This window comes from Hemitrygon akajei, chromosome 12 (genome assembly GCF_048418815.1).
Source record: "Hemitrygon akajei chromosome 12, sHemAka1.3, whole genome shotgun sequence".
NCBI classification, from domain to species: Eukaryota; Metazoa; Chordata; class Chondrichthyes; order Myliobatiformes; family Dasyatidae; genus Hemitrygon; species Hemitrygon akajei.
In genome coordinates, this window is record NC_133135.1 from 48,947,475 (window position 1) to 48,972,802 (window position 25,328).

Below are 25,328 nucleotides of genomic sequence, written 5' to 3' on the forward strand. Positions count from 1 at the left end.
GCAACAAATTCCACAGATTTACCACCCTCTGACTAAAGTAATTTCTCCGCATCTCTGTTCTAAATGTGCGTCCTCCAATCCTGAAGTTGTGCCCTCTTGTCCTGCACTCCCCTAACACGGGAAATAACTTTGCCGTATCTAATCTGTTCAGGCCTTTTAACATTCTGAATGTTTCTATGAGATCCCCCCTCATTCTCCTGAACTCCAGGGAATACAGCCCAAGAGCTGCCAGACATTCCTCATACAGTAACTCTTTCATTCCTGGAATCATTCTCGTGAATCTTCTCTGAACCCTCTCTAATGTCAGTATATCCTTTCTAAAATAAGGAGCCCAAAACTGCACACAATATTCCAAGCGTGGTCTCACGAGTATCTTATAGAGCCTCAACATCACATCTTCGCTCTCTTATTCTATACCTCTAGAAATGAATGCCAACATTGCATTTGCCTTCTGCACCACCAACTCAACCTGGAGGTCAACCTTTAGGGCATTCTGCACAAGGTCTCCCAAGTCCCTTTGCATCTCTGCATTTTGAATTCTCTCCCCATCTAAATAATAGTCTGCACGTTTATTTCTTCCACCAAAGTGCATGATCATACACTTTCCAACATTGTATTTCATTTGCCACTTCTTTCTCCATTCCCCTTAACTATCTAAGTATCTCTGCAGGCTGTGTTTCCTCAACACTACCCGCTCCTCCACCTATGTTTGTATCATTGGCAAATTTAGTCACAAATCCATTAATCCCGTAGTTCAAATCATTGACATACGTCGTAAAAAAACAGTAGTCCCAATACCAACCCCTGTGGAAATCCACTGCTAACTGGCAGCCAGCCAGCCAGAATAGGATTTCTTTATTCCCACTCTGTTTTCTGCCAATCAGCCAATGCTCCACCCACGCAGGTAACTCCCCTGTAATTCAATGGAGTCTTATCTTGCTCAGCAGTCTCATATGCAGCACCTTGTCAAAGAGCTTCTGAAAATCCAAGTACACCACATCTACTTCATCTCCTTTGTCTGCTCTGCTTGTAATTTCCTCAAAAATTGCAGTAGGTTTGTCAGGCAGGATTTTCCTTTCAGGAAACCATGCTGGCTTTTGCCTATCTTGTCATGTGCCTCCAGATATTCTGTAATCTCATCCCTAACGACCAATTCCAACAACTGATGTCAGACTACCAGGTCCATAGTTTCCTTTCTGCTGCCTCCCACCCTTCTTAAATAGCGGAGTAACATTTGCAATTTTCCAGACATTCGGTACAATGCCAGAATCTATCAATTCTAAAAAGATCGTTGTTAATGCCTCTGCAATCTCTCCAGCTACTTCCTTCAGAACCCGAGGGTGCATTCCATCAGGTCCAGGAGATTTATCCACCCTCAGACCATTAAGCTTCCTGAGCACTTTCTCAGTCGTAATTTTCACTTGCACATACTTCACTTCCCTGATACTCTTGAATGTCCGGTATACTGCAGATGTATTCCCCTGTGAAGACTGATGCAAAATACACGTTCAGTTCCTCTGCCATCTCTGCGTCTCTCATTACAATATCTCCAGTGTCATTTTCTATTGGTCCTATATCTACTCTCAACTCATCTTTTCCTTCCTAATGACCTTCTTAGTTTCTTTCTGCAAGTTTTTATAAGCTTCCCAATCCTCTATCTTCCCACTGGCTTTGGTTTCCTTGTATGTCTCTCTTTTGCTTTACTTTGGTTCTGACTTCACTTGTCAGCCACAGTAGTGTCCTCCTTCCATTTGAAAATTTCTTCTTATTTGGAATGTATCTGTCATGCACTTCCCTCATTTTTCACAGAAGCTCCAGCCATTGCTGTGCTGCTGTCCTTCCTGCTAGTGTCCCCTTCCAGTCAACCTTGGCCAGTTCCCCTCTCATGCCATTGTAATTTCCTTTATTCCACTAAATACTGACATACTGGAATTTAGTTTCTCCTTAAATTTCAAAGTGAACTCGATCATACTGTTACTTAAGGGTTCCCTAACCTTGAGCTCACTTATCACCTCTGGATCATTGCACAATGCCCAATCCAGCACAGCTGATCCCCTAGTGGGCTCAACAACAAGCTGTTCTTAAAAAGCCATCCATTAGACATTCTACAAATTTTTGAGGTCCATTACTGGTCTGGTTTTCCCAATCCACTTTCATGTTAAAATTCCCAACGATTATCATGACATTGTCCATCTGACACACCTTTTCTATCTGGTACTGTAATTTGTAGTCCACATCCCGGCTACTATTTGGAAGCCTGTATACAAATGCCATTAGGGTCCTTTTACCCTTGCCATTTCTTAACTCTAATATTAAGTTAACATTATTGCGCTTGTTATCACGTGGCATAGGCAGCAATCTTGAGATTGCTACTCTGGAGGTCCTACTTTTCAGCTTCCTACCCAACTCCCTGAATTCTCTCTTCAGGACCTCCTCCTATCTACCTCCTCCTTTCTACCTGTGTCATTGGTACCAACATGTACCAAGACTTCTGGCTGTTCACCTTCTCCCTTTAGAATACTCTGCACCCGATCCGAGACATCCGTACCCTGGTACCTGGGAGAGAACATACCATGTAGGTATCTCTATCAGGCTGACAGACCCTCCTGTCTGTTCCCCTCATTATTGATTCTCCTATGACTACCACATTCCTCATCTTCTTCCCTCCTCTGTGCACCACAAAACCAGGCTCAGTGCCAGAGACCCGCCTGCTGTGTTCATCCTCTGTCAGGTCACCCCCCTCAACAGCATCCAAAATGAGATAACGATTGCTGAGTGGGATGGCCAGAGGGTGCTCTCTACTATCTGAACCCTTCCCTTCCCTTCCCTGACAGTCCCCCACTTGTCTAACTCCTGGGTGACTAACTCCTTGTAGATCCTATTCATATCCTGCTCACTTTCCTTAATAAGCTGTAGATTCAGGATCAGTTCCTGAGGATTGGAGAATGGCTAATGTTATCCCACTTTTTAAGAAAGGAGGGAGGGAGAAAACAGAGAACTATCGACCTGTCAGCCTGACATCGGTGGTGGGAAAGATGCTGGAGTCCATTATTAAGGATGAAATAGTGGCATATCTAGATAGCAGTGATAGGATTGGGCTGAGCCAGCATGGATTTACCAAGGGTAAATCATGTTTGACTAATCTGTTGGAGTTTTTCGAGGATGTAGCCAGTAAGTTAGACGGGGGAGATCCAGTGGATGTAGTGTACCTCGATGGCATTTGATAAGGTCCCACATAGAAGATTGGTGGGTAAAATCAAAGCTCAGGGCATCGGGGGGAAGGCATTGACATGGATAGAAAACTGGTTGGCAGATAGAAAGCAAAGGGTAGCGGTGAATGGGTGTTTCTCGGAATGGCAGGTGGTGACTAGTGGGGTGCCATAGAGCTCGGTATTGGGACCACAGCTGTTTACCATTTACGTTAACGATTTGGATGAAGGCATAGAAAATAACATCAGCAAATTTGCTGATGATACTAAGCTGGGTGGCAGTGTGACATGTCATGAGGATGTTAGGAGAATTCAGGGTGACTTGGATAGGCTGGGTGAGTGGGCAGATACTTGGCAGATGGCGTTTAATGTGAATAAGTGTGAGGTTATCCACTTTGGGAGTAAGAACAGGAAGGCAGATTATTATCTGAACGGTATAGAGTTGGGTAAGGGAGAAATACAAAGAGATCTCGGAGTCCTTGTTCATCAGTCACTGAAGGTGAATGAGCAAGTGCAGCAGGCAGTGAAGAAGGCTAATGGAATGTTGGCCTTTATTACAAAGGGAATTGAGTACAAGAGCAAGGAAATCCTCTTGCATTTGTACAGAACCCTGGTGAGACCACACCTGGAGTATTGTGTACAGTTTTGTTCTCCAGGGTTAAGGAGGGACATCCTGGCTGTAGAGGAAGTGCAGCGTAGATTCATGAGGTTAATTCCTGGGATGTCTGGACTGTCTTACGCAGAGAGGTTAGAGAGACTGGGCTTGTACACGCTGGAATTAAGGAGATTGAGAGGGGATCTGATTGAAACATATAAGATTATTAAGGGATTGGACAAGATAGAGGCATGAAATATGTTCCAGATGCTGGGAGAGTCCAGTACCAGAGGGCATGGTTTGAGAATAAGGGGTAGGTCATTTAGGACAGAGTTAAGGAAAAACTTCTTCTCCCAGAGAGTTGTGGGGGTCTGGAATGCACTGCCTCGGAAGGTAGTGGAGGCCAATTCTCTGGATGCTTTCAAGAAGGAGCTAGATAGGTATCTTATGGGTAGGGGAATCAAGGGATATGGGGACAAGGCAGGAACCGGGTATTGATAGGAATTGATCAGCCATGATCTCAAAATGGCGGTGCGGGCTCGAAGGGCCGAATGGTCTACTTCTGCACCTATTGTCTATTGTCATCAAGCCACAGCTCCAGCTCCCTAACATGGTCTCTCAGAAGCTGCATCTTGGTGCACCTGGTGCAGATGAGGCCAGTTATTTGCAGATTATGGCCATTTTATTCACATTTGCTCAACCTGGGAGAGGACTGTGTGCTGATAGTCAGCCAATGAGAAAACAGTATACAAATTGTGTCTCAGCTAATGAGTGTATGTTGTCATTGTTGAGGAATTCAATAATATTTTCTGGCGTGTACATACAGGCCAGACTATGTTAATTGGAGGGAAAAGAGTTGGCACCATTACTAGAACCAGCATATACGTGCAATCTGAAGGAAAGTGTACCAGCATCTTTTTTTTTTAGAAGGTTTGACTTGTCACTGTATGCACAAACAAACTTTATACAGTTGAAAATATCCTAACTGGCTGCATCATGGTCTGGTATGGCAGTTTGAATGTACAGAAATGTAAGACGCTGTATATATATATTTTTAAAAACTCTTCTTAGTCCAATACATCTTCTCCCCGCCATTGTAGTATCTACATGAGGTAATGCCTCAAATAGGCAACATCTGTCATCAAAGATCCAAACCATTAAGGCCATGTGCTTGTTTTTACAGCTACAAACAGACATGAGGTACAAAAGTCTGAGGTCTCATACCTCCATGTTCAAGAACAGGTACTTCTCTTCAACCATTCAGTTCTTGAACCAACGGGTAAAACCTAAATCATTACAGTTTAGCAACACTATGATCACTTTGTACTGAAATTGACTCTTCGTTCTAATTGTGTTCTTTTGTGTCACTTGTTCCTTTTTGTGTGATTGCTACTTTGATTCTTCTTTCTGCCTTGCTGCTGCAAGTAAGTTTTTCATTGCACTTGAGTGTACATGTACTTGTGGATATGGTATTAAACTAAACTTTGAATGTTACCCTTCAATTTGCTTATCAAAACAATACACTGTATAAAGAACAAAGGACCATATTTGCAAAATTGTAAGTATTGCCCTAACTGATGATCAGAGCTGAGGGAAGGATGAGAATTGAAAAACAGTGAATTCTTTAGAGAAAATATATTTAACTTGAAATAATATTTAAATATCGAAACTGTTGAGGAAGCTTCACTGGATGTGGCACTACAAAATTTTCAGCAGTAGGTGACTGTGACCATTACTGATAATGGAGAATTGTATCACTTTGCTTTGATGTTCTGTGGAAAAGCAGGACTATTAAGATCCTTGGAGTAGGGGCGGGGTACTGTTACCCAGAATCTGAAGTGGAATGGCCACATATTCCTTGCAAGCCACAGACTTGCCTTTTCACTTCCAAAACATTCCACAAACCATGAGTTAAATGATATTCACTTCACTTGCGTATAAAGTGTAAGACAAATATTCAGAAAATTCTGCACCTTTCAGATATTTAACCTAAGTTGATCTGTGTCCTACTCACAGTTGGCACAGAGTGGCTGCATTGAAGAAAGCAGCGCTTACGGGTTCAAAGAGCTTTAAGAAAGTAAATTTGAATGTCAGGCATACAGGTGAACATAGATTGCCCAAGTCTCCTGGGACTTCTGACTTTATCTTTCAGATTGTCTTATTAAATGTATCAGCATCTTTGACACATCTGCAACTTCTACCAGCTGGTAGGCTATAAGCACATAAGAGCATCAACACTTCCATATTCAATTCATAGTCATAAATATCCAACCTTGGAATTATAGCACTTACATTTATAGTGCCTTCTAAAAGTATTCTGCCCTCAACTCTTTGTTCACATAAGTGAGTATTATTACCAGTGATTTTGATCAATTTAACTGATTTTTTAATTTGTGAATCACAGGTTTCTTTTTCCACAGTAGAACCTAAAAAATTGAGAAAATTTTAAAGCATTAAAAACTAAATAATCAATAAACTAAAATGTCAGCAGTTCAAAAGTATTCACCTTAGTTGAACCATTTCTCGCAGCTATTACAGCCAGTAGTCATTTTGGAAAAGACTCTAATAGCTCTGCACAATGTAATGGAGCAAGATTTGCCCATTCCTCCTTGCAAAGTTGTATAAACTGTGCCAGGTTAGTTGGGCAATGACAGAGGACAGCAATCTTGAGGTCTTGCCAGAGATACTCAGTTGGGTTAAGGTCAGTATTCTGACTGGGCCACTCAAGGACATCAATTTTCTTCATTTGAAGCCACTCCATGGTTGCTCTGGCAATGTGCTTTAGGTCATTGTGCTGCTGAAAGACAAGCTTCCTCCCCAGATTAAACTTTCTGGTAGAGGCTAGCAGGTTTTTATCCAGGATCTTTCTGTATTTAGCAACATTCATCTTCCCATCAATCCTGACCAGATTTCCAGACTCTCCCAACCCAAGACTTTCTTCCACATCTTGACAGTATCTTCTAAGTGACACTTTGCAAAATCTTTATGAGCAAGTATATGCTATTTCTTAACCAATCCCTCTTCCTTGCCACTCTTCCATACCCTTTTTGTGCAGGGTCTTAAAGATTGTGGAGCCATGAACTTAATCTCCAGTTGCAGTTATTGACTTCGGCAGCTCAATCAGAGTGACTTTTGGCATCATATTGGCCTCTCTTCGAAGTACAATTCTTCTCTGGTGACTAAGTTTAGAGGAAAGCCTGACCTAGCCGTGCGGCCGTGATTTCATATTTTTACAGTGAATTGCACTGAGCTCCAAATGTTCAGTGCCTTTAAGAAAGTCTTGTACCCTTCCCAAGACTTGTGCTTCTCTATTATCATTTCCCTGACTTGCCTTGAATGCTCTTTTGTCTTCATTTTGGTTTGGTCTGTTGAAAATCTACCATACTGTTGAACCTTAGGGGTATTTTTTCCAGGTGATCTTCCAATTTTCTGCATCAACAAATTGGGCGAGTTGGTAAGGTAATATACAGTAGTGAATCTGAAGAAAGTTAGCTTAGAAATTACAAAGTGGATTAATACTTCATTGGCTTCACTATTTTGGTTTTTAGTTTTTAATAAATTGTTGACAAGTTTTGGTATTTTTCTTTTGATTTCACAATGCATAATGTTTTGTAGATTGGCTCAAAATATCTTACTTCAGTATATTTTAAATTTAGAAAATGTCGCATTAAAATATGAAAATCATTGTGGGGAGCTGAGTACTTTTTCAAGGCATTGCATTAAATGAAAATCCTGGAACCCCCAGCCTGACAGCAGAGTGGGAGTATCCTCACCTCCTGCAGCAAAGGTGGATGGCTCAGAGCCACCTTCTTGAGGACAGAATGCAAGCAGACAATAAACATAGATCTCGCCAGAAATACTTGCATGCTCTGAATTAAAGAATAGATATTCATCTTTTCAGAAAATGTATCTGTAGGGTTTGTAATGCTCACAATGATCAGTGCTGCATTTCATCCTTGCATACATAATACAGAATATCTCACTACATTCACAGTATGTGTGATAGATTTACTGATTTCCAAGGATTTCATAACGGACAATGAGATATTCGTAATGTATGCATATTTGCCTCTAATTTTAGTTTTTCAAATCTGAGTATTACTGTTGAGTTCAATTGTGGTGAGCAATGTCTTTATATGTCTGTTCATCCATTTCAAGTCACAGTCTATGGTGCTATTTTGCTGGCTATTCTTGTTGATTTTTTAGATATCTTTGATTTTTAATCTGAAATACAGACTTATGTTCTATCTTTTAATTCACAGAGGAAGCCTATCAGGGAAATAAGGATGCAGTATGAGCCTTGCACGTGTATCAGTGGCAAAAGCTTCAGACAACTTGATGGAATGAAGATTTAAGAACAATGATTGGTGTACATAAAGCAAACAATATAGGAGTTGAACAGCTTTCTTTCCCAGTGATGAGCCCCCTGGAAACCAACAGTATGGCTGCCTGCAAATAGATCAATCAGATTGACGATTTTGTGAGAAATCACTAAATGCAATGCAGCCTGCATATATTCTTAATCTTTGGTATTTTGTTCCGTAATTGTGTTTGAAATAGTTCCACTTACAGTGAGGCCTTACGAATCTCACATATCTTCTGATCATTACTGCATTAAGTGAATTAGGTGTTAGCCTGGGTGTGGTACCACTCTCCCTCTGAGCCACAATATTCACTTTTAGCATCTAACCCAAACTTTTGCATAATACTGAAGAGGTGCAGTACTTTTGTATATTATACCTTTTGGCTAAATCGTTAAGCCAGTTGAATTAAAAGGTCCCATGATGCAACTCATTGCAGAGATGAGCATTTCCTTTTGAGTTGGTCAGTAATGAACTGAAGCAGATTATATCCAGTCATTACTTCATTATCGTTCTTCAGCCTCTTGCTGATGCAAAATTGCTGCTACCTTTACTAGATTCTAAGTGAGCACACTTCCGAAGTACTTTATTGGATGTATCATACTTTAAGATGTTTGAGACCTGAATTTGTAAAGGAATTCAGTATCAATAAAATCTAATAGCTATATGTACTTAACAGTAATGGGAAGCTGATCAATTGCAGTGGTAATTTTATTTTTTAAAAAGCATTGACATTCAGTTCAAAAAGGAATAAGTCATCCAAACTTGTATAAAATATTTAAGTATTTATTTTTAGTTTAGCCGATCCTTTCTGGAATTTGGTTTTATTGCTAGTTAATAGGTTTTTTTCTTGAAACAAGAAAAGCTACATAAATATCTTCAGGCTAGCAGGCCGATGAAAAGTTTGAAGTAAACACTTAGACATTTTCATTTTTCTGGGTTCTTCCCATAGCAATTTGCAATGAAGTTCCCACCAGGTCACTGATTTCCAGTGAGAGTGAACTTTTTTCCAATATAAAGTGGAAATTTGTACTGCCTGCAAAAGCTTTCTAAAAATAGTGAGACTGATTATTTGGACTTTAAGAAAGTTTACAAAGTTTGCCACTTCACCATAAAGTCAGGGCAGAATATTATGCAGAATGAATAAATATTCTTTTTATGTTTTTTAAAAAAGAGCAATATTAAATTAAAGAGGAAGTTCAAGCCTGATGGAGAGCAATGTTTGTATCCTAGGAGTCAATTAACTTAATTTTGACACTGATTATAATCTTACATGAATTACTTTGAAAATAATATTGCTAGAATGCAACAGAAGATTTCTAATTTAATTTATGTGCTTCTTACAATTCATAGCTGCAGAAAGGTTAATACTTAAATGTATGATGGCTTTCAGAAGTTATTGAGTTGTAATTTCAGGAATAAGAATCCTGAACTATGTATGAATGTTATATTCAAAAGTCTGATCAGAATCTTAAAACTCGATATATAGTAGTCAATAGATTTTTGGATATTAAGAGAATCAAAGAATATGTGGTTATTATAAGAAAGTGGCACACAAATAAACCATTAGCCATGATATAATTAAATGGCATAGCAGGTGTGTAGTTTGAAATGGTTTTTACTCACTTCTATTATTTATGTATTTAAGTACTAAAAATTTGCAGTCAATAATTGTAGATACATATAGCTTAATACACAAGTAAATGAAATTGTGCAGTATGATTTCAAAATAGCAGTAAAAGAAACTCAGAATCCTCACAATAAACATGGATCTTGGTTCCTTTAATCAATAGGATGACATTGTACAGTTAAAGTAGAGTAGTGAAATGTTTAAGGTATGTGAGAACAACAAGCCAGAAAACCAATAGTTTAAAAAAAACTATTTGCTAAATGTCGGCAGCCGTGGTTCATTATTTCTTCTTGCACATTTGTGCATGTTATGCTTGTAATTTTTGTCCTTTGTTGTCCATCATTGGAACGACATTGCATCATTTTATGATTTTACTTGACACTAAACAGAGCATACTGTTTCAGAATTTGGTTCTGCAGTGTTTCTAAAATCCTCATTTAGCCTTCTCCTTTCCCACTTTTATTTTGTACCTTGAGATAGTACAGACTCTGCAGTAGTAATCATGTCATAACTAGCGTAATTCCCCACCCGCTCACTAAATCTAACAGCAGTGTTATGGTATATGAGCATCTGTAATTTAATGATGAAATCCAAAGTTGCTCTTGGTGATTCAATGGATCTTAACAAGCAGGGCAACTTGCAATCTTCTCCATTATAATCAAGGGAGGTCTGAGGTTAGTTTAAGCTATTAACAAAGTGGTGCCCCATGCATTTTGCTTGGAATTGTCATGCAACGAAGAGCAATTCCACAGTGCTTCTGGAGTGTTGCAATCCATGGCGATTCAGGGCATAGTTCTTTAGCCACTGGCCGGAAGTTGCTCAGAATCACTTGATGGTGACTCCCTCTGATAGAGAGCAGGCAGGCTCTTGCCCACCTGTAGTTTTTTTACTTGAAGTTTGTCATGATTACATCATGTAAGGTTCCCTGGTTTTTCCTCTTCCCAGATGCAGGCATTAAGTTTGAGGGTTCATAACTGAAGCTCTTTGGGTGTGAGTTTAATAATTTTTGTGGCGATGCCATCTACTCCCAGGGCTTGCTATCTTTTTATTTGGAATATATCCATCCAGATGACTTGTTGATAAGGAGTGGCAACAATGGTGGCCTGGATATGTTGTGGCAAGAGGAAGTCAAGAATGCATTAATCAAGGACAAATATATTTGGCGAGATACTAAAAGTATTAATTTCTAGCAGGTATTGCTACTACTATTCATTGAATGATGAAAAGGGTATTTGAAGACATCTGGTGTCGAAGTCATGGTCTACTGGACATAGCCTACACAGAGGAAGGAGTGCATCATTCTACAGATTGCCCATTTGCCACTTTGTGACCCATCTATGATGGAGCACAGTTCCCACGTTAGCCTCATTCGGCATCTCAGAACCCAAACACAAGAGTAGAAGCAAGTCATTCTCGATCCCAAGGGGCTGCAAAAAAAAAGAAACCCAGCCATCAAGCATCTTGAAAATCCAATGCTTAACATCACGAGTATAATATTATGTTAATGCACAATTACAGGTTAACAAAGTACCTGCCTCCACAAAAGCAATTTTATGCATATATTATGATTTTCTCATAAATAATTCAAAATATAACATTCTTTTAAAAGTTTACTTATATCTGGGCTTTCTTAAAATAGAGCACATGTTTCAATCTTAGAATCTTTAAAAGGTTTAGTCAAATTTTGAGCTATATTTTCATGTATGCCTTTGTTAGAATTCATTGATGCTCTTTCTGTTCAGTTAGCTTGATGAGTCCCAAATGCTGGACATTCGACTCATTGACCAATTGAAGTAGCCATCAGAAAAGTAAGCATCACTATAGACCACCAGGTTGTTAAAGGAAATGTTTTTAAAATTACTACCAAACTCCCTTGCTTTACCATTAGTCTTAAAATCTAAACAAGTATGTTTTGTAATCATAACCAGCTCAACCTTTACACTATTTGGTTCAATTCCACAACCATCTATGTTCTGTAGATTTTCTGATGTTGTGCCTGAGCCATACAATTTTCCCCTTCATATGGTCACAGAGGCAAACATCATCAGTTTAGTTAGCTTTGGCATAGGATTCAATGACATTTTATCATCTCTAACTTGGTATTTATTGTAAAGCTCACAAGCATAGCTAATAGATTCATAAAAAAAATCAAAGAAATAATAGACAATTGCGCCCTCAAATCTTCTCTGCCACTCAATAAAAGCCATGCTAAATCAATCTTGGCCTCACTTCCTAATGTTTTCCCCTCCCTCACTATCATGTGCCAGTTATTTCCATTGTAGTTCAAATGTCCTTTAATCTCAGCCTTAAAAATATGTTCATTCACTCCACCTTGAATGTCTTCTGAGAGAGTGAATTACAAAGATTTGCTACCTTTTGAAAGAATAAATTCTCCTTCCTGTTTCTACTTTTTCATATACTAGCTTCCCCAGTTCTAGATACAGTTCTATATGTTAATGATACCTGACTTACAGACAGTCCTAAATATTATTAAATTCTGAAGTCTTTCTCAGTCGTATATGCATTCATTCCCATCTTTGTGCAAAGTTAACTTCTGGACATCCGTAAAATAGAACCTGTTCATTACCTGGGAATGTCCTGTAACTAGACTGTGTTAAGCATTTTCTCAGCATCCATCTTGTCAATTCCCCTTGAAATCTTGTATACTTCAATAAGGAAATCACTCATTCTTCTACATTCAAAGGGGTATAGCCTCAATCTGCTCAATCTTTCTTCATAGCAACCCCTTCAACCAACCCAACAAATCTTCTTTACACTGCCTTCTAAGTCAATATATCATTCCTTAAACATGGAAATAAACACTATGAGTATTTGAGGTAATGTCTCACCAGGTGTAAATTTACAGGTTGTACGAAGTTACTTCTATGTTCCATACCACGTAATAAAGCCAGCTTTCAATTAGCCTTCCTAATTACCTGCTATATCTGAATGCTAACTTTTCATATTTCGTATATCAATATTTTGTAGTCTGGTCCTATCTAAATTTGCTTTCACATTCCTTCTTCCAAAGAGGATAATTTCACGTGATACTCCATCTGCCAACTTCTTCCCCATTCATGTAACCAGTTTCCTTTTGCAAACTTCTAGTGTCCTTCAAATAGCTAGCTTTTTTTTTTGTTTCATCAACAGAACATCCCAAATGATGTTTTGTGCACCACACTGCATAGTAGTTAATGATGTAAATACAGCTCAGAGTGTTCAAGGGGTCAGAATTCAATTCCAGGGCCATCTGTAAGGAGTTTGTCTGTTCTTCCCAATAACCACTTGGGTTTCCTCCGAGGCTCCGGTTTCCTCCCACAGTCCAATGATGTTCCAGTTTGTTGATTGATTGATTGATCATTGTAATTTAACTTGTGACTATAGTCTAGCATTAATATGTGGCTTTTTGGAAAGAAAGAGCATGTTCTGTGCTCCATCTCTAAATAAGTAAATAAACAAACAAGCACGTTTGTCTACTGGTCTTTCCATCCAAGTCATTAATATAATTTGAAAATATTTGTGCCCGACACTAATTTTTGTGGCACCCCAGAAGTTACTGAATGACAATCTGAAAATGACCTAGGCATCCTGATTCCCTGTTGCTGTTACTCCTCCATGTCTGTGAATGTCCTACCCCCCCCAGTCTTGTGCCCAATTGAACTGTAACCTTTAGACTCTAAACTAACCTTTATTACTTCATTGAAGGTGTTCTGGAAACTTAAATACACCACTGGTCTTGTTTATCCACCCTCTTTATTCCATTCACAGGGAACTCCAGTGAATTTGTCAAACATGATTTCCCTTTCATAAAGACATGTTGACTTGATTCTATAATGATTTTCTAAACATTTTACAATTATCTAATTAATGGATCACGGTATTTTTACAATGACAGGTGTCATACTAACTGGCCTATAGTTTCCTGCTTTTTTTCTCCTCTTTGAACAACCGTATTTGTAGTTGTCGTCTGGGAGTTTTAATTTGCTGATTTACCTGTGATCAAAAAGTGTTTGCACTGAAATATTTAGATGAGATCAAGATATTTTTGCCTTTGAAATTCTCACAATGTCTTTTTTGAATATGGCCTTTTAAAGAGTTTGGTCCTTCTTTTACAGTTTCAACATTGAACTCCTGTAAAGGCTGCAGCTCTTCATGTTTTACTTATGGTTTAATACTCATTCAAAGTAATAGAACGTTATGAAAATTCAGTAACCTCATTGCATCACTTAAGGCACTGATTCCTGGCTGAGTCCCAGATTCTTAAAGTATCAAAGAGGAATCGTAAAGAACATTCACAAATGAATATTATCATTTAAAAATAATTGTACTTTAATATACAGTATCAGTAACATTTTTTCAGATATTTTTGTCTTGTGTAAGTTGATAGCTTCTCAAAAATTACAAATGTTACAATTTTATGTTTTAGTGTAAGAGGAGATAGAAATCAGAGACTAATTATATTTCATTGTATACACTTCGTATTTTGAGAAAAAACTGATCTGCCTCAGAAATCAAGCAAATATTAATGATTCCAAGATGGTGATCACTATTCACAGTCATTGCTGGTTGATTTATTAACTGACATTTAAACAATTTATCACTATTTGGTTTCTGGTTCCACCCATTCTCCAGAGGGAAACAATTTGAAGTCTTGCAGTTAATAACTTCTAATTTTAGAGGCAGCAGTTGAGGATAAGATACTGAGGGGCATTATAGAGGTTTTGTATTTCACTGTTTGAATCATTTTTTTAGCTGGGTAGGTTGTGGAGAACTAACTTTAAATACTACACAAATACTGACAACAATTGAGGACAATAAAAATGAATTGTCTTGGAAAACTTATTGTGGTGATAATTAAGCTGTATGATGTTTCAGTCAATTCGTGTAACTTAAGGAGCAATAGTTTAAAAAGAAAAGTAGTTCCTCTCCTTGGTTAGTGAAATGTCATTCAGGAAGTTTTTTTCTGAACAATCTTACCTGGTTTACTTTATATTGGAAGCTGAGATGTTCATTAACACAGCAGCAAGAAGCTGGAGCAGCATGCCTAAGCTTTGGTGGTTATGCAGAAAAGTTACTTTATGAATTAATAGTGACTGGCAAACATAATAAAATAAGTGAATTTTAATTAACCTACACGACTGAGGATATTTCTATATTTAACTTGGAAATGCTTTATGGAATATGTGAGTAATGCAATTTTGCCCATTAAAAGTTTTTTCTAGTTGTCAAGTGGCAATAATGATAACTAATTGCAACTCCATAAATTTCAATAATTTTACTACATTAGCATCTGCCTTGACTTTGTTGTAATGCCTCTCTTAATCAAAATGTGGACTTGCCTTCATTCTAGAGCATTATCATTTAAGACAGGCTGATATTTCAATCTAGTGCTGAGGAAATGTTGTATTCTCAAGTGCGCTTTCAGAAGCAGCATTATACCAGGATCCTCTCAGGCGAGTAAAGATGTTTTCAAATAGGGACAGAGGATTCTCTGGGTTTTGGCTTGTATTTATACCTAAGCAAGGATCACCAAAGCATAGAGCTTATTTGATTTTAGCCATCCATTTATAGCCAGATCATTGATGCAATAGTTTATCTCCCAGACCTAAAACATCTGCTGGAATTACTCTCAGGATCTATCCTTACCTCTTGATACAATTACTTTTCTTTTAGTCATGTTGAGAAAGAAGGATAAGAGATTAAACAAGGTATCAGTCAACTTCTAATTGTAACTTGAGGCATGACACAACAGCCAACAATGAAAGCAATCTAGTTTCTTTATAGCAAGCAGATTTCAAAGCAAGTTCTGGGTTGTTGGGAGAAAAGGGAAAAGGGAACCTTCATTATATTTTCTTGAAAATCCACATGGAATGATTTTATATCTATCATTAATGAATCTTATCAGTTGGAGGACATATTTCTCATTTCCGCAACTCTTCATACTTTTCTTTTTATCAGGTGGTGTAGGTTAGAATCTTGCTATATAAGGCTCCAATTTATTTGGCCATCTCATAGGCTTTTCTCAGCATCAGGTGCAGTAGGCCCCCTGACATAAATCATTTTTAAGTAACCAAGAATTTAATTCATGAACAGGTGGAGTTTAAGCCAGACACGTTTGAGGTGTTGCATTGTGGGAGGTCAAATGGAAGGAGAAAGTATACAGTTAACGGTAGGTCTCTTAATAACATCGAGGTACAGAAGATTTTTGGAGTTTCAAAAGTAGCTACAAAAGTGAACAGGTGGCAAAGAAGGCATATGGAATACATATATTCATTGGTAGTGGTGTTGAGCAAAGAATAAGGAAGTAATTCTATAGTTATAACTTTAGTTAGACCACACTTGGACTATAGTGCACAGTTTTAGTCACCAGATTATATGAATGATGTGGAGACTGAAAAAGGTACAGAACTTTTCCAGAAGGCAGCCTGGGTTAGAAGGTATGAGATATAAGGACACGTTAGGTTGTTATTAGAGCGTTGGATGCAGAGGGAAGACCTGATTGAGGCATAGGTAGGGTAGACAGTCAGAATCTGTTTCCAGGGTAGAAATATCAGACCAGAGGATGCATTTTTGAGGTTAGGACAGTGAAGTTGTTGTGTGGAGAGTGGAAGGTGCCTGGAATGGATGGTAGTTGAAAACAGGCAGTTTGACGGAGTTTAAGTGGCTTTTAAATAGCTGCATAGATATGGAGGGATATGGATAATAAACAGTAGGGCATTTTGTATAAAATGGCATTAAGATCAACTCGAGGACATGGCTGTACATTCATTTAGGCTTTAGCCTTTAAAACAAGCATTGAAATTCCATGTTCCTTCATTTGTCCGAACTCTCATTTTTGAGTGCTGTCCATGAACTAGAAAAGCATGCAGCTAGCTTCCATGAATTTGAAACCTCCGGTTGAAATTGGGATCCAATCCAGTCCAATTCAGATTATCCCCAGTCATACATTCAACTTCTCCATTTGTCTCAGCTTCAGACTGAACCAGAAATTGGAAGATGAGTGTTGTTTGTAACACACATCCAAAATTCCAGCCCCATGTACCGTACACATCTGAAACCAGCTACAGTATATCCATCCCACTAACATTGCCCATTCATCTTCTCACACATACATACACTCGTTTTCTCCAATCTTTTGATCAACACTCCAATTTTGTACTTTTTAATTTCAATCTGAATTTACACCTGTGGAGCATCATTGATACTCTGATAAAGAAATGCAAATGATTAAAACCACCTGCTGATACAATATGCGATACAATTTAACTGAGATACTATTTAAAAGTATTTTGTGTGTATTATTGGAGCAACTAAGCCATGTTTTGTGCTTGGAAAGCCTGTCATTATTTTTAGCCTCGCATCATGGAAGAATAGAAGATTTGATTACTGGCAAGACCAAAGAGTGAGCGGACAAAAGGATGCCTTTTCTGGTTGGCTGCCGGTGACTAGTAATGTTCAGCAGGGGTCAGTTGGGATTGCTTTTTTCATGTTATACGTCAGTGATTTGGATGACAAAATTAATAGCTTTGTAGTCAAGTTTGCAGATGATATGAAGATAGGTGCAGAGCAGGTAGTCTTGAGGAAGCAGGGAGTCTGCTGGAGCACTTGCAGATTAGGAGAATGGGCAAAGAAGTAGCAGATGGAATATAGTGAGGGAAGTGTATGGCCATCCACTTTGGTAGGACTAAAGCCATAGATTATCTTTAATTGGAGAAAATTCAAAAATCAGATATGCCAAAGGACTTGAGAGTTCTTGTCTAGTATTCCCAAAGGATTAACTTGTAGGTTGAGTAACTTGCAGGTAAGAAAGGCAAATCCAATGTTAGCATTCATTTTAAGAAAAATATAAAAGCAAGGATGTAAGGTCAGCAAGGGAGATGAGGCTGAGTACAGGGCTAGGGTGGGAAACTTTGTCACATGGTGCGAGCAGAATCATCTGCAGCTTAATGTGAAAAAGACTAAGGAGCTGGTGGTGGACCTGAGGAGGGCTAAGGCACCAGTGACCCCGTTTCCATCCAAGGGGTCAGTGTGGACATGGTGGAGGATTACAAATACCTGGGGATATGAATTGACAATAAACTGGACTGGTCAAAGAACACTGAGGCTGTCTACAAGAAAAGTCAGAGCTGTCTCTATTTCCTGAGGAGACTGAGGTCCTTTAACATCTGCTGGACGATGCTGAGGATGTTCTACGAGTCTGTGGTGGCCAGTGCTATCATGTTTGCTGTTGTGTGCTGGGGCAGCAAGCTGAGGGTAGCAGACACCAACAGAATCAACAAACTCATTCATAAGGCCAGTGATGTTGTTGGGGTGGAACTGGACTCTCTGATGGTGATGTCTGAAAAGAGGATGCTGTCCAAATTGCATGCCATCTTGGACAATGACTCCCATCCACTCCATAATGTATTGGTTAGGCACAGGAGTACATTCAGCCAGAGACTCATTCCACCGAGATGTAACACTGAGCGTCATAGGAAGTCATTCCTACCTGTGGCCATCAAACTTTACAACTCCTCCCTCGGAGTGTCAGACACCTTGAGCCAATAGGCTGGTCCTAGACTTACTTCCACGTGGCATGATTAACTTATTATTATTTATTTATGGTTTTATATTGCCATATTTCTTCACTATTCTTGGTTGGTGCGGCTGTAACGAAACCCAATATCCCCTGGGATCAATAAAGTACGTCTGTCTGTCTGTAATGCTGAGGTTTATATGACATTGGTCAGACCACACAAAGTATTGTGAGCAATTTTGTGCCCTTTTTCTAAGAAAACGTACTGGCACTGGAGAGAACCCATAGGAGATTCACGAGAATAATTGGAGGAGTGAATGGGTTGCTACAGTCAGTTTGGATTAGTAACAATGTCTCCTCCACAGTCTTCATCAGCTCAGGTGCACTACAAGGCAGTGAGCTTAGCCCCCGCTCTACTCACGTTTACACTTATGACTGTGAGGCTAAGCACAGCCCCAATGACAGATTTGTTTGCAGATGACACCACTTTCATTGAATGAATCAATGGTGGTGATGAATCAGCATATAGGAGGGAGAATAAAAATCTGGCTGAGTGGTGCCACAACCACAACCTTTCATTCAATGTAAGCAAGACCAAGGAACTGATTATTGACTACAGGAGGTGGAAGCCTGAGCTCTATGAGCAGTCCTCATCGGGGTATCAGAGACAAAGAAGGTCAGCAACTTTAAATTCCTCAGAGCTCCCATTTCAGAGGACCTGTCCTGGGTCCAGCAAGTAAGTGCCATTACGAAGAAAGCATGGCAGCACCTCTACCTTTTTTTGAATTTTGTGAAAATTCAGCATGCCATCTAAAACTGCCAAACTTCTATGGATGTGTGGTGGACAATATACTGACTGGTTGCATCATGGCTTGGTACGGAAACCAGTGCCCTGAAATGCAAGGTCTACAAAAGGTAGTGGATATGGCCTGGTCTATCACAGGCAAAACCGTCTCCACCACTGAGCACATCTACATGGTGCATGTTGTTGCATGAAGGAAGTCACCAGAGAAAAGTACTAGTAGATCATCAAGGAAACTCCACCATCCAGGTCATGCTCTCTTCTTGCTGCTGTTATCAGGATGAAGGTATACGAGCCTCAGGACCTACACTACCACTTTCAGGAAATGTCATTACCCCTCAACCATCAGGCACTTGAACCAGAGGGGATAACTTCAATCTTACCATCAATGAACTGTTCCCACAAACTATGAGCTCACTTTCAAGGATTCTTCTTCTCAATATTAATTTATTATTATTATGTTTTTTTAAATTTGTTTTTTGTTTTTTGCACATTGCTTGGGATGGTCTTTCATTGATTCTATTCTGTTTCTTGTATTTACTGTGAATGCCCACAAGAAAAATAATCTTGGGGTTTGATATGACATATGTGTTGTTTGATAATAGATATACTGTGCACTTTAAGCATATGAGGAGCATTTGATGGCCCCAGGACTGTACTCACTGGAGTTTAGAAGAATGAGAGGGATGTTAACATTAATTTCAAGAAATCTTGAATACAAGGGCATGGATGTGATGCTGAGGCTTTATAAAGCATTGGTGAGGCTTCACCTTGAGTATTGTGAACAGTTTTGGGCTCCTTATCTAAGAAAAGATGTGCTGGTATTGGAGAGGGTCCAGAAGCAGTTCAAAAGGAAGATTCCGGGAATGAAAGGGTTATCATACGAGGAAGTTTGATGACTCTGGGTCTGTACTTGCTGGAACTTAGAAGAATGAGGGAGGGGTGGATCTCAAGTGTTGAAATGCCTGGGCAGAGTAGAGATGGAAAGGATGTTACCCATGATGGGGGAGTCTAGGCCAAAATGGCACAGCCTCAGGATAGAGGGGAAGCATTTAAAATAGAGATGCAGAGAAATTTCTTTATCCTGAGGGTGGTGAATTTGTGGAATTTGTTACAGGCAATTGTGGAAGCCAAGTCATTGGTTGTATTTAAGGCAAAGATTGATGGTTCTTGATTGGACACGGCATCAAAGGTTATGGGAAGAAGGCTGGGGAATGGGGTTGAGAACAGAAAAAAAGGATCAGCCATGATTGAATGGCGGAGCAGATGTGATGGGCCAAATGAACTAATTCTGCTCCTATGTCTTATGATCTTATCTCATTGAAACCAATCAAATATTGAAAAGTCTATACAGAGTGGACAAGGAGAGGATGTTGATAGTGGGGAAGTCTAGGACCGGAGCGTACAGCCTCAGAATAGAGACACATCCATTTAGAACAGAGATGAGGAATTTCTTTAGCCAGAGGGGAGTAAATCTGGAGAATTCATTACCACAGATGGTTGTGAAAGCCACGTCATAGCGTGGATTTAAAGTGGAGATTGGTAAGTTCTTGATTAGTCAGAGCGTCAAAGGTTACAGGGAAAAGGCAGAAGAATGGGGCTGAGAGGGTTAATAAATCAGCCAGGATGGAATGACACAGCAGACTTGATGGGCTGAGTGGCCTAATTCTGTTCCTTTATCTGATAGTCTTACAGTCTTACTCAAGTATTTCTACCTCAACCACTAGCTCCCTGAGAATCTTGATCCTCAAGCAGTTCATATATGAATAAGTTCAAAGACAAGCTGAGCACCTCCACAGAGTTTATTTACAGTGAAATGTTTTTGGATGGACTGCAAAGTGAAAGGCAGCAGACTACTTACTCTGAGATCCATTAAAATTTTGGCTCTGGAGGCCTTTTGGCTCCTACTAGAAAGTGTCTGCAGCACATATGTGACTTGGTAATGTTAATACACATTATGTTAAGGACGTGGTCCAGCATATAGTTTGTGTTCCATTTTGCATATGCTGGATATGCGAACGGGAGTGGTATTGAGGCCATGATGTAATTTTTTAATGCATGTTTCTATCTAATATTCAAAACCAGTGCAAATTTTTCTTGGATATGTAGCTGGCAGTGCAATACTTTCATATTGTTAAGAAGTAATTTTTTTTAGTGCTTTCATCTGTACAAATCAGTTATGTATAATGCATATCATGTGTTTAGTATCTTCTATTACTCACTTGTACCATTCAAAAGAAAGCCAAACTAATATTTATTGAATCCATCAGCTCCAGTTGTTTGTAGTCAGTGACTGCACAATTAACCATAAAAATGTCATAACAGCTTCAGATACAAATTGATCTAATTTGGAAAAGAATACTAAACAGTGCAAACACAACTACATCCAAATTCAAACATAGGCTGGTTACAGATTTATTTTACTTTCCTTCCCCTACCCCACCCACCCTCTAATATCCTCTCTAAGGCTAACTAATAGAGAAAGCTCAAGCTGCTATGGTCTTGGCTGTCTTCTCCAGGGCAATACCTCTGCCAAATTCTCAGATTACAGTCTCAACATATTTTAATGAGCAACTTTGAAAGTCTGTTTATAATGTTTAGCGTTTTTGGAAGATTCAACATTTTGAGATAGAATGTATAACAATAAGAATGTGATTCTCTTTTGTAATAATGGTATTGTGTTATATCAAAAAGAGCCATATTCTAAAGTTACCACATGGTTTATATGCAAATAGTGCAACATTTTCTTGTCTTGTGTGTTGGATGACTCTGATTTACAGCACCATTATAGTATCAAGTGGATTCAAAGCTTTCATAATGGAAAAAGATTGCAGATTGGTAATGGGAGAGGAAGAAGGATGACATATTCATGAAAAGAATGTGGAATGTTTGGTCTGTCTCTTTCTAATACTACAACATCCAATGTAATCTCTCCCTGAGAGTATGACTGAACTTTGGCAAGAGGTACATTTTCAGGTAAAAAACATCTTTAAACACTGAGGAGCTGAGTGGCTGTCAGGTATTCTATTGCTTTTACTGGGAAATTGGAGAGGGGACTCTGGTAATAAGTTCCAAATGGAAAACATTTTCTTACTTTCTATAGAATTCAGTTTAATTATTACTGTAATAGCATAATTTTGAAATTTTCCATTATTAATAGAGGCCCAAGAAAAGGTGCTAACAGTGAAGGCACCCGTTAGTCTCGCGAGACCATGGATCTGCGCCTTGAAAATCTGTTGGAGTGTCCTCTCCAGGACGCAGGCCTGGGCAAGGTTTTATGGAAGACCAGCAGTTGCCCAAGCAGCAAGTCTCCCCTCTCCACGCCACCGATGTTGTCCAAGGGAAGGGCAAGGGCAGATACAGCTTGGCACCAGTGACGTCACAGGAGTTGCCAGGATGGGTAGATGGAGCTCGTCAGCCTGGAAAGGCAGTCCATCTCAGAGAGGGAAAACTCTGATTTCAAACCTCCGTTGCCTTACGGCCATACCCACTCATGGGAAAGGCTTAGGGAGTAAATCTTGAGGGCAAATCCGGAGCTGGAATCCCTAAGGCAAAGGTACTGACAATTGTAAGGTTAAATTATATGCATTAAGTATTATTGTTAGGGTCAACGTACTTACTAAAAAGATATTAGGAAAAATTGAGAAAAAGTTTAAATAACATTTTATCACATTATAAATCATCAAAACATGACAAGATTAAAGGAGCTAAATGTGTTCATATTGAATTAAGAAGACTAACAGATGGGTAGATTTGAGAACATTATAACATTTCCAAGTGAATATGATGGATAAGAATTATTTCTGTAAAATCAGAAAATTGAACAACAGAAGTTATAACAATCAAAAATAAGCAAATTGAAGGAGTAAATATTTCATCCATGCTTTGTTAATTTAGCAAATAGCGAACTAATCAACACAATTTTTGTTAATTAGTCGAATAAACTGCTCAATCATGTACATTGTGCCCCAATAAGCAACAGGATCAGTTTCAAAGATTCTGTTTCAAATCCTCTGTGACCTACCACTTTAAACTGTTGCATCCCTAAAACACTCCAAGATAAGAGTACTTCAATTCTGGTCTCATGTGCATTTTCATTTTCTAATCACTGCAATGTATGCGCCATGTCCTCTGTACCTCATGAATTGTTCTTCACAGTTCCCTGTCAAAACATCTTCATCTTTCTATCTCACTTTTTTATCTCCTGGATCCCTCTTTTAAACCTTTTTTAACCATGCTATGGCCATCTGCTTTGGATCTTTCTAAGTGGTTCTGTGTCAAATTTTGCATGATGTAGATTTTAGACTAAGTTAAAGATACTTTAAGAAAGTTTTTTTTTTACTTTAGTTATAGCAATAACTGTATTTTCTTCATAGTTACAGCCAGAAGTACCCGAGATACTCTTTAACAAGAATGCCACCCATATTTCAAACATTCACATATTTTGATTTTGGAATTCTAATAAACTTGCTTTATAGCCGCCTTACTAATGTGAATTGGTATTGGTGCAGTGTTGACCAAAGTCATTTTTTGTTGCTTTTGTAGTGCATTCCACACTCAATGACTCAGGAACAGCTTCTTCCCCTCTGTCATTAGATTTATAAATGGTCTATGAACTCATTATTCACTTTTTTACACTACTTACTCATTTTGTAATTTATAGTAATGTTATGTCCTGCACTGTATTGTTGTTACAACACAATAAATTTCAAGCCATATAAGATAATGCTAATGAAGCTGGTTTTGATTCTGATGCAAATTGATAAAACAACTGAAGGGTTTTACTTTAATGTATCCAACAATAAATTTCCTGCTATTACAGTGTTGGGTGGTTCTGACTTCAGGTTTGGAAAATGAATCGGACAGTTCCATTAAAAGTCTTCCCACATCTTTAGAGACAAGATCAACTGAGGTGAGAATAAATTTAGTTGCCAATTTGTTTAAGAAATTAAGTTGATCTGATTTCAGTTGGCTATTTTACCCTTTATGCTATATCATGTGAAATACTGCTTTTCATGCAGTCCAGTCAGAACAAGCTTGTGTGCTTTGGAAAACAAATAGAAACTGCTGATGCTGGATATTATAAATAAAAACAGAAAATGCCTGAAATATTCAGCACATCATGCATCCATGGAGAGAGAGAGAGATGCAGAGTTCGTGTTTCAGCTCAGTACTCTTCTGTCAAAACAGATTTTTAAGTTTGCAGTGTTCTGTTGATGCTCACTTGGTGAGTTTCATCTTTAAATGTGAAGCTTTATTTTCATGTTCAACATTCTCTTGCAGAATTATGAGAAATTATCCCCATTTTGTATGCCGATTTATTTAAAAAGATACTGCTGTCCAATAATTGTGGGTATGCCAAGCTATGCTACCTAGGCTTCTAGTTTCAAAAGGCAATTGGTTGCGTGATGATATTTTATGAAATAGTTGACTTTGCAAAATACTGTTGGAAAATACTCATTTAGTTATTCTGCCATCTCCTTGTCCTCCATTATTATTTCTCTTGCCTCATTTTCTAGCGGTCTTATATTCACCCTCATTTCTCTTTTTTTTTACATACTTGAAAAAGCTTTTACTGTCCACTTTGATATTACTTGCTAGCTTACTTTCATATTTCATCTTTTCCCTTCTAATGATTCTTTTAGTTGTTTTCTGTAGGTTTTTAAAAACTTCCCAATCCTCTATCTTCCCACTAATTATTGCTTTGTTGTATTCCTTCTCTTTTGTCTTTTACATTGGCTTTGACTTCTCTTGTCAGCCACAGTTGTACTAGTTTGCCATTTGAGTATTTTGTCACTTTTGAAATATATATGTCCTGCACTTTCCTCATTTTTTCTGGAAATTCACGTCATTGCTGCTCTGCTGACATCTCTGCCAGCAGCTCCTTCCAATTTACTTTGGACAACTCCTCTCTCATACCACTGTAATTTCCCATACTCCACTGAAATACTGTTACATCAGACTTTACTTTTTCCCTATCAAATTTCAAGTTGAATTCAATCATATTGTGATCACTGGTTCCTAAAGGTTCTTTTACCTTAAGCTTCCTAATCGCCTCCAGTTCATCACATAACACCCAATCCAGTATAGCTGATCCCCTAGTAGGCTCAATGACAAACCGCTCTATAAAGCCATCTTTTAGGCATTCAGCAAACTCACTCTCTTGCGATCCATTACCAACCTGATTTTCCCAATCAACCTGCATGTTAAAATCTC

The 25,328-nt window shown here is 38.6% G+C and overlaps 1 protein-coding gene across 2 annotated transcripts in view; it reads left to right on the forward strand.

Annotated features, from left to right (window-relative positions):
• tm2d1 (TM2 domain containing 1) overlaps positions 1 to 10,056 on the forward strand; it is a 54,244-nt gene extending 44,188 nt beyond the window's left edge. For both annotated transcript variants that reach the window (XM_073063057.1, XM_073063058.1), the window contains exon 7: positions 8,067 to 10,056. The gene's annotated coding sequence lies outside the window, so the exon portion shown is untranslated. The remainder of the gene's footprint in view (positions 1 to 8,066) is intronic.
• The last annotated feature ends 15,272 nt before the right edge of the window (positions 10,057 to 25,328 follow it).